The sequence below is a fragment of the Punica granatum genome, chromosome 1, assembly GCF_007655135.1.
Source record: "Punica granatum isolate Tunisia-2019 chromosome 1, ASM765513v2, whole genome shotgun sequence".
Lineage (NCBI taxonomy): Eukaryota > Viridiplantae > Streptophyta > Magnoliopsida > Myrtales > Lythraceae > Punica > Punica granatum.
The window spans coordinates 19610241-19619940 of record NC_045127.1 but is presented as its reverse complement, the minus strand read 5'-3'; the positions used below and the strand labels follow the sequence as shown (position 1 = coordinate 19619940).

General features: G+C 42.2%; 1 long non-coding RNA gene across 1 annotated transcript; it reads left to right on the top strand.

Annotated features, from left to right (window-relative positions):
- Nucleotides 1-644: 644 nt before the first annotated feature.
- Nucleotides 645-5345, top strand: LOC116197711. Its single transcript, XR_004155087.1, has 2 exons — nt 645-1765; nt 4891-5345. It is a non-coding gene; the product is annotated as an uncharacterized LOC116197711 (long non-coding RNA).
- The last annotated feature ends 4355 nt before the right edge of the window (nt 5346-9700 follow it).

Genomic DNA, 9700 nt, shown 5'->3' with positions numbered 1-9700 from the left:
CGTTACACTCGCGCAACTCATCTAAACGAGAGAACAAGTGGCAATGGGGAAAGACGCCGGGACGGTCGCAGAGATCAGACGGGGTGCTTCTCGTAGATCAGACGGGAAAGACGCACGGGATTCGTCGCATCATATCACGGTCAATCCTGAACCTAAAGGGGTGAATTCCATATGCTTGACCTAGGGAATCGAGTTAGGTTCAATTTGACGGGTCGTTAATTCCAAGATTCAATACGGAGAGAGAGTTATGAATTTTTTAGCGCACCATGCCCGAAACTGTTAAACCGGGACAGACTCTGTGAATTGAGGGAGAAAATCCATAAAAAATTCAATTCTTCGTATTTTCAAGTATGGCCAACGTCATTGGATTCATAATTCACTGACGATTCAGAAAATAAAAAGAAATAGGAGATATTTTTGGCTAGATTAGTACAGAATTGAATATATTCTCACAGATTATAACCAAATCTCCCGGTTCGGGCCAGCTGTCAAAGAAAAATTGTTTCGAGAACTTTCCGAGGTCAAACGATCTTCAAATTTTACGAGGATGTGCCCAACTCATGTAGAGATCAAGGAAAAATATCAGATAGACCGAAAGGTTCACGAGAAATTCAAAACAATTCGGGATGTTGAGGTCAGCTCATGGACTGTTGGTGACAGCACCCTAACTTCTCTCCTCCAGCTGCCTCCTTTCCTCTCAACCCTCACCTCATTCCTGAAAAAAAAATCCTAACCCTAGCCGCCACAACTCCCTCATTGGAAAAAAAATCCTAGGGCGCCTCATCAAAAAAAAAAACCCTAATGATCCTACTAAAAAAAAGGCCAGCCGCAACACACTTTCCGGGAGTGGACCCAATCCTTGTCCTTCACCTCCCTCGGCTCTCTTCTTGAACAAGCATACATGACGGTTGTTCGGAGGAGGTGGATATTGCTTTTCATTGATAGAGAGGTAACGCAATGTTCTTATAAAGGGTCAGGTGTTGCAATCTCGGATCATTTCAAACTTCCTAAATGCCTTTCCTGAGCAGAGTAAAATATCATTCTAGCCATCTCAATAACATGTTTACTTATTCAGCTTGACACAAATCCTGTGGTTATTATTTGTCTTTTGTGCTATTTATGCTTTTGATGGACATATGTATAGCTAGTTGCTAGAGGATCGTACGGGTGTTTATGCAATTTGGTTGGTGGAAATGGTTATTGGTGTCTGATTCATTTCATGAACTGACTTTTCTGCTTTGTGAAACATATTTGCAATGGTTGGTTAGTTTGTAATGACTAAATGCATGCTATTTTGACTTTGAGTTCCCTGGGATTTCCTCAATAATTTTTCTGAGTCTCTGGCATAAAAATGATAAGTTCTCGATGCCGTTATCTGTGATTCAATAACTTGCCGGCACCACCACTTGACAACTAACACCTACTAAGAGAGAAAGAGCCGAGACTCGGATTCTCCAGCTGGTGTGTCCTTGTAACTGCTGTCGACACTTTTCCCGTGCTGTCCGAACTCTTCCCGAGCTCCCAGAGGCTGCCACTGCTCCCTGTCGCTCCTTTCTTTGGCTTCTTTTTTGCAGGTTTGTTGCTACCGGTGCTGCACGTCGATGCCGTTCGTTGCTCGCGGCTACTTGTCGCTGCTGTCCGATTCGTGTCTTGTGCGTACCCGAGCCGTTGCTGACTCACTGAGGTGTCCTTGGATAGTCCGTACCAGCTCTGGTTGAAGAGACTTTCGAGATTTCGTGGTCCTTCGGACATAAGCTCGGAAGAGGTAAGATTCCCGACCTAGAGGCATGCTTAGGGCTCCATTTTTGCACATTAATGCTTGCTTGGATGATGATAATGCGGAATGAACATTTGTGGATTGTGTTGATGAACGGAATAATTTTTAAAACTCGTTTTATAAACTTTTCCGTCTGTTCCAGTTCAGTCCCCGTCGTTGTTTTTTTTTTCTTTTTTTCGATCAACCATAAATTTTCAAATCCGTCCCAAACTAGTCGTGGGCCACTCTTAGCGTTTTCCAACCAGTCTCTGAATTTTTCAGAATTTTTAATCATTTCAAAAAACTTGTTAATCTGTTTCAGTTCAGTCCCTGTAGCATTTTCCACTTTTTCAGATCAGTCTTGAACTTCCAAATTCGTTTGAAACAAGTCCCGGCCCATTTTACCCTTTTCCGAACAGTTTCCGAATTTTCCAGAACTTTTAATCATTCTACGGAACTTTTAATCCCTGTGACATTTTCCATTTTTCCAGATTAGTCCCGAACTTTAAAATTCGTTTCAGTCAAGTCCCAGGCATTTTCGACATTTCTGTTTGACCATGGAATTTTCTGATAATTTAAACCACTCCATAAAATCTTTTAAATGTGTTTCAATTTAGTCCCTGGAACATTTCCCATCTTCTTTTTATATCAGTCCCGAACTTTCAAATATGTTTCAATAAGGTCCCAGACAAATTAATTTTATTGCGATCATTTTGTCCATATTCGTGTGTTTGGAGTATTTGAACGTATCTTTGATTAAAACCTCACATGAATCGGTTAATCATGTAAAGTCAACTAAAAATCGGATTTAACCCTAAGACGATCAGAAATTAGAGTTTATCGGGCGGCCCACTAATGGTCATTTCGACAGCTCGAAATCCGTAGACTAAAGTATTCGGCAAATTTCTAATTAACTCAAAATTCCACATATAGGTTAATCGGGACGTTAAATTTGGCTAAATTAAATCACTTGACTCTTTTAAATTGATTGCACGAACCGATTAATAATCTGTAATCGCATTGACAGTTCAAGAACTGTTAGCCATTCCCTTTTTAAAATTCACAATTTAAAAAGTACTGAGATACACGTCACGTAATCTTGATTTTTCATACAGACACATATTCTCCGGTTCAAGGGCATGATTACCGGTTCTTGTCTTGCCGTCACCCTAGTGTAGGTTTGTGTTTAGAACGAGTTAAAATACGAAAAAATTAATCTCAAAGTTGACATAATCAAAGATGAGCAAATAGTCAAGTAGAAGGTTAGGTTTCAGGTTTTAGGTAAAAACACTCTTAATCTGTAAAAGTCACATTTGTCAAGATACCGAAAAATTTAAAAACAACCCACACACTTGAGACTTGACTACAGACATCATGTCTGTCGAGTCCGTTAAAATAATGTCGAATGCTACATATCCTATCCATCATCCCTGTTGTTTGTTTTAAGGTAGGATTTGTATGCCAAGATACCTCGGTTAATAATCAGTTAATTCACGTAAATTTAAGCGATAATAAGAAACCCCATTGTTTGTTTATTTGAGCTTGCTTGTTACATTTTTGCACTTGTTTGTTATGCGGATCGAGCCCGATCCTTTAGGACTCGATTCACAGTGGGTCCAACGCCCATAACCGTTGATCACAGGGTCCAATACCCCCATACACCGAGTGCGCATTTAATTTAATTTTCGGTCTTTTGCAAAACTATACGGTGAGCATGAGTGAAATAATGGCCGAATGCGAACCGACCGGGATTTAGTATTTGTAACTTGTCTTTTATTTATTTGAGAGAACAATGTAAGGATTTATGATGTATATTTATTCATGTAATAATCCCGGTTGAAGAGTGGACGGTTCAAGTGTCTCTTCGATTTTACGGTGTCAAAACGCGCGAGTCGAGTGCAATCCTAAATCATGCGGTAAATAAATAAAATGGCAAGCCCAGCAAACTTGAGTACCGCAAGGGCGTGTGGGATATAGGCCCACACGTAATAGAACCCCCGAATTCAGAATTTCCGGTTCCGTACAAGACCATTGCCTTAACATACTAGGTGTATCCATACCCCTAGACCCGAGCGACTCACCGGCCCTCGACCTTCGGGTCGTAAATAGGTAGTGGCGACTCATTCTCACTTGCATCCGTCGCGCATCCCCGGGAAGGTGGGCACTCCCCAAGCCGCGGTTGCATTTAGGCGCGCGCATGCGTGCCCTGACGAGACGAAATTTGGGTGCGCACATCCACATTGAGCCTTGAGAAGGCTATAACTGTGTAAGGTAGACATCCGGCGTCAAGTTTCCCTAAAGAGGACCTCCGGATATGGATTTTCCACTAAAAATGGCCTTTTCTGCTCTTCGGGGGTTAGTCGGGAAACCGAGAAGGGTTTTGTTGTCTGTTTTGCCCAATTGCGAATGTCTGCTGGAGTTTTCAGGGACATGCAGTACGAATTTCGTTTGCTGTAATTCTGTCAGACCAGTCTCCGATTATGCTTTTCCAAAGAAGGGTATGCCCGTTTTGTCACTTGGAAGTCATTTGGAGTGTCTGTGTGGCTTCCAAGAGACAATCTAAAGTATTGCTCATGTTCTGTATGCTTGTGAAGCATGACCGTGTCTGACATTTGGAATTAACTTTTCTTCGAGAAACCGGCATTTTTGGACTTCCACTGAAAAGTTGTCTGTATACAGAAAGTTGTTCTGTATAGAGCAGATGATCAGCGAAATACGTTTGAAGACACTTTTCATTTGTTTAGCACTGATGTGGATTTTTGGAGTCCAATATTGGCTATCTTCCAGTGGTCAAGCGAACTATCGAAAAATAGCACTATTGGCGTGATATTCTGAAAAATGCCGATTTGGGGATTGTTTGGCTTCTACTTGCACTATTAACTCCTGATGACCAAGGAAGTTCTTTTGTGGTTTGCCCATGTCATTCGCTTGTCCTTGCTGACTTGAGGGTAAATAGTGACTCATTACTCTATTGAGCCTTCTTCTACATCGATGCTCAAGCCAGGGCCTGAATCATTGCTGATATGCATTGTATGAATCGGTGAACCAAAATGGGGTGCTGACACACCTACTTTCCATTATTTGTGAAAACAGACGAGCCGTGACATGTATTTGCTGTCTCGATGATTTCTCAGGTTTTCGAATGTACTGGTTCGAGTTTCGGGAGACGTGCCGTGAGCATCGTAGCGGGCGAGGTTGCATTTGAGTCCAAGTTTGAGGACATACAAGGAAAAGCCCAATGAGAAGTCCATTACTGGGGTCCATCATCATGAGGAAATATATATGTATGAACATGCATCTATAGTCAGAGGTGGTGGAAGATTGCATTTTTGTGGCAGCCGATTTATTTAGAGATCAAGGAAGCAATATTCTAGTGTTGTTTCGTGTTATCTTTGATTCTAGGAAGTCAAATAAGTCGGATATTTCTCCAATATAGTTTAGTATTCTATCTTTTAGGCAATTTAGCTAGGTTAGATAGTCAATTTTCTATTTGGATAATATCTCGATATCGTATTCTATAGGCGTATTCGATTACGATATATTCTCTAAGGTTTCATTATAAATGCCTATATATACGTGTTCTTGAGTTTGTTGCAACTCTCCACACATCAATCAATCAAACTCGCACTTTTCATTCTCTTTCGTTTATCGCCCTTTACTTTACCGCAATTTCGTTTATCGCCCCTTACTGTTATCGCACCTTTCAATTCCCGTTCGTCTATCCCTCAATCAATACCCCATGGATCGAGAAAATTCGTCCTTGGAGCTTCCAGGTTTTCAAGACGAAGATTTTATCTTCCTTCGGCACCAATTGCTGAAGATTATTGAAGGGTCAAGTTCACTCGCATCGGGTGGACTTCCTTTTTCTAAACTCGGCTTCCTGGGCTGAGTTATTGGTCGAATTCTATCAAGAAGGCTACATAGCCATTTTTGACAGCAATGGAAAGTAAATACAACTAGTTCCCAAAAATGGGAAAGATCAAGTATAAATGAAGATGGTTGAACAAGAATCTCTAAGCATTAACTCCCCCATCCACCTTGCTACAGCCACCATTATTTGAAGGAAATTCGTCCAAAATGCATGTGGATAATTAATGACCCACCTACTTCACTTGATCAGGTGTTTGACCACCTATTTCCATGCACTTAAGTATGGTAATGGGCCAGGGGCGAGTTGCAGCAAGCTTCTTGGCCATGGAACGTGTGATAAGACCCGAATTAGATTTGGCCTCATCTTGGATTGCATTTTGGCGCACATCACCCCCACTCGGTTTAAAACGATTTGCCCTCAAATCCAGATCTTCTTCATCTTCAAAATACAAAGATAGGTCACTCACATTGAACGTCGCTGAAACATTGTAATCATCACGCAACTCGATCTTGTAAGTATTTTCATTAATCTTCTCCTTAACATGAAATGGACCTTCAGCCAATGGCATCAACTTGCTCTTTCTCTTACGAAGGTGAAACCAAACAAGATCACTTGGATTGAAATGAACTTGTTTCCTTCCCTTGTGTACAGACCCGAATGTGGACTCTCGTCGGGGCCCGCATGCGCGCTTTTGGATCGCGCGATTTGGGAGTGTCCACCTTCCCGTGGGGACGCGTGACGGACACACGTGAGAGAAGGAGTCGCCACTTATCATTTTACGACCCGAAGGTCGAGGGCGGATAAGTTACCCGGGTCTAGGGGTATGGAACACCTAGTTTGTCGTTAAGGTCATTAGTTTGTGCGGAATCGGAAAGTCCGTGTTCGAGAGTTCATGTTACGTGCGGGCCTATATCCCGCATGCCCTTTCGGTACTCTGGTTTGCTAGGCTTTCATGTTTTATGATTTATCGCATGAATTAAGTTGCACTCGGCTCGCACGTTTTGACACCGGAGATTCGGTGAACCAAACGATGTCGGTTGAGAAGCCGAGAGAGAAGTAAACCCGTATGTCGGGGAGTTGGTTCACAATCTTACGTTACAGTTCATCGAACCATGGAGGTTGAATCCCTGCGTGAACCAGAACCGCGAGTTCTTGGATTTACTTGTATCTGGGCAAGCATTAGACCGATTCGATTAATTCGACTCTCGGACCGTTCGCTCACCGACTGGAATTCTTACAGAATAAATGTACAAAATAAAATCCTTACAATGCTCTCGAAAACAATAAATACAAATTACAAATGGCCGAATTCCAGTCGACTCGCGTTTGGTTATTATTCCACTCTACCTCACCGTGAGTTTAGGGAAAAACTGAAAAAACTGAAATTCAATGGACGTTCTCACTGAATAGGGCGTTGGACCCTGTGAGTGATAATTAGGGTGTTGGACCCTGTGCTCGATGATTAGGGCGTTGAACCCTAATATTATTCGGCCTAGGGATCAGACTCGACCTGCATGACAAACAGGTGCGGAAAGATAACAAACAACAGGTAAATAACAGACAATGTGTGTGTATTCACCGAATGTACGTGGATTAACAAGTTTATTAATCCGGGGTATTTTGGCATGCAAATCCTACCCTAGACAAACAAACGTGTGCCAATGTTTTAGCATTCGGCTTTGGTTTGAGAACCTGACATGTCGGGTGTCCGTAGTCAAGTTTCATGTGTGGGTTACTTTTACAGTTGTTTTGTATTGTGTCATTGAATTACCACTGAATTAGCCAAACTCGTGTTTTGACTCTAGATTTGGAATCTAGAATTCCTCCTAACCATTATCTAGTGTTTGGTTAGGTCAAGTGAAAGGATAATCAGCATTTTGCATGTTTTCTGACAGAGATAACCGCTCTAGCTACCCGAGTCTATGTTAGGATGACAGAAACTCATCAGTTAGATAAGAAAAGGCTATGCAGATGAACCTGCACCTGAACAGGTAGCCCGTTCTTATCCCGTACTGTAGTGTTTCTGTCATGCTAATCCTAAGGGTGTCGTTGAATTGTGAAAAGACGATTTTGCCCTTTATTTGAAAATTGTTTTCAGAAAAGGGGAAATATCGCAGTGCGGGCCACCTCAGCCTGTAGCCGGTGTCGACCAATTCCCTGGATCGTCCAGGGTTGTGCAAGAACCCCGAAAAAACCAAAGAACCGGTCGATCTGCCCGGAAGTGATCTAGAAAGATCTTCTGTATCCTGACCTGAGTTACCTGGAATTAGGTAAAAACTCAAGTTGAGACACAGAAGCCCTTTCCAGACGTCCATGCTACATCGGACCGCGCGTTTCGGGTTTTGAAATTGATAAGTTTGAAAAGGGCACCAACGTCATTTGACAACTCATCGACGCGAGTTATCAGTTAATGGCCAATTCGTGTAAACTTTATCAGTGTGAAGTGGGTTTAATCCTGTGAGCGTCCCGATTGACCCGTTTGTGGAATTAATGCTTAAGGGTATTGCCGAATGCATTAATTATGAAAACGATTCATGATTCGACGACCAAAACGAATCCATAATGATCAAGGATAATTCGGTTGAATAACCAACAATACCCTTATAACCGAATGGATCTGAATGAGTCCTCGATACACAAATCCATGCATGTTTGCTAAAATAAAAGTTTAAAGACGATGTTTTGACGCGAGGTTTGTGGACATATCGAAATTACAAATTCACACATTCCAAGAAACAAATTAAAATCGAGATAAGAAAATCATTCTTGATCCAAGAAAAGCCGAGAAGCCCTCGGCTTCACCTTATCAAAGATGGCCGAATGCTTTCATGGCTCAATTCGAATCACAAATAATTTCCTTGCCTCGGTTTAATTATTTTTCGCATGCTCAAGTATCAAACATGACGAATAACACGTTTTTAACAAAAGCCGGTATTACCATGATTTGATTAACTCATTTAAACATGCAAACACTCACAAACATGGTATTTAAGGAATCGATAAAATAATACCGGCTTCATGCATGCAAGAACAACAAAAATAAACTCGGAAACTAACTTGGATCGGCTAAGGAAACCAATTTAACCCAAAAAGAGCAATTTAAGTCTCGGTCATCTCATTTAGAGACTTGACCGAGAGCTTGCTTGCCATTTCCGGGTCGGGATGGTCATCCGAACGGCGATCCAAACCTTTTTCCGACATGCTAGCAAGTTATAAAGTGGTCAACGTGCATAACATAACATAAAAGTGTATAAAAATTAAGTCTTGCAAGTTAAACATGAATAAAACACCATAACACTCCATAGCCATACAAATAACGTAAAAGGTTCTAACTTCTCTAAGTCGAGAATGTTATACCTTGCCTCGGGATGCGAGGAAAGAGTCGGGGAAGTGTTCGAGAGTCGGGTGACTCGGTTGAACGCTTGGAAGAGTGCTCGGGTACAAGGGCATGCACGTTCGGGGAGCTAGGCGCACGGGGTGTGCGGCTGGAATGCACGGGAGGCGTCAGGCGCGCGGGGCACGCGGGCGTGCAGGCGTGCGCGCGGGCAGACGTGCGCGGGCGCGGAGGCGGGCGCGCGGCTGGCGCACGACTGGCACTATTCACCCGAGAGTGATGATTCTTCACCCGAAATGCACTATTTGACTTGAAACAATAATTTAAAGACTTCAAATGGAAAAACCAACTTCACCAATGAACTCCATGGGTCCAAAATGAGTGGAATATGGAGTTGGGAATTTTTGAAGTTAAGTCGGGATGATGAACACCGGCTTCCGACTTAAGAACTTCGGGTTTTGTTCGGTGTTTTCTTTTCTGTTTTTCGAAGATCAAGCTTGCTGGTTCTTGGCTGCTCTTAGCTATGGAGTTTGAGAGGATTTTTAGAGGGAAAAAGCTAGTGAGAAGTGTCCAAGAGAAGAAGTCATTATCTTAATCACTTTTGGGCAATTTAGTGAAACAAGCATCATTAGTGGGCATGCTTAGGATGGACGGTTTGCTTAGGGAAATATCTAGCCCTATCCTCTTCCATTTCCATTAATGAAGAAGAGATCAAAGCATTAAATGGCATTGAAGAAGA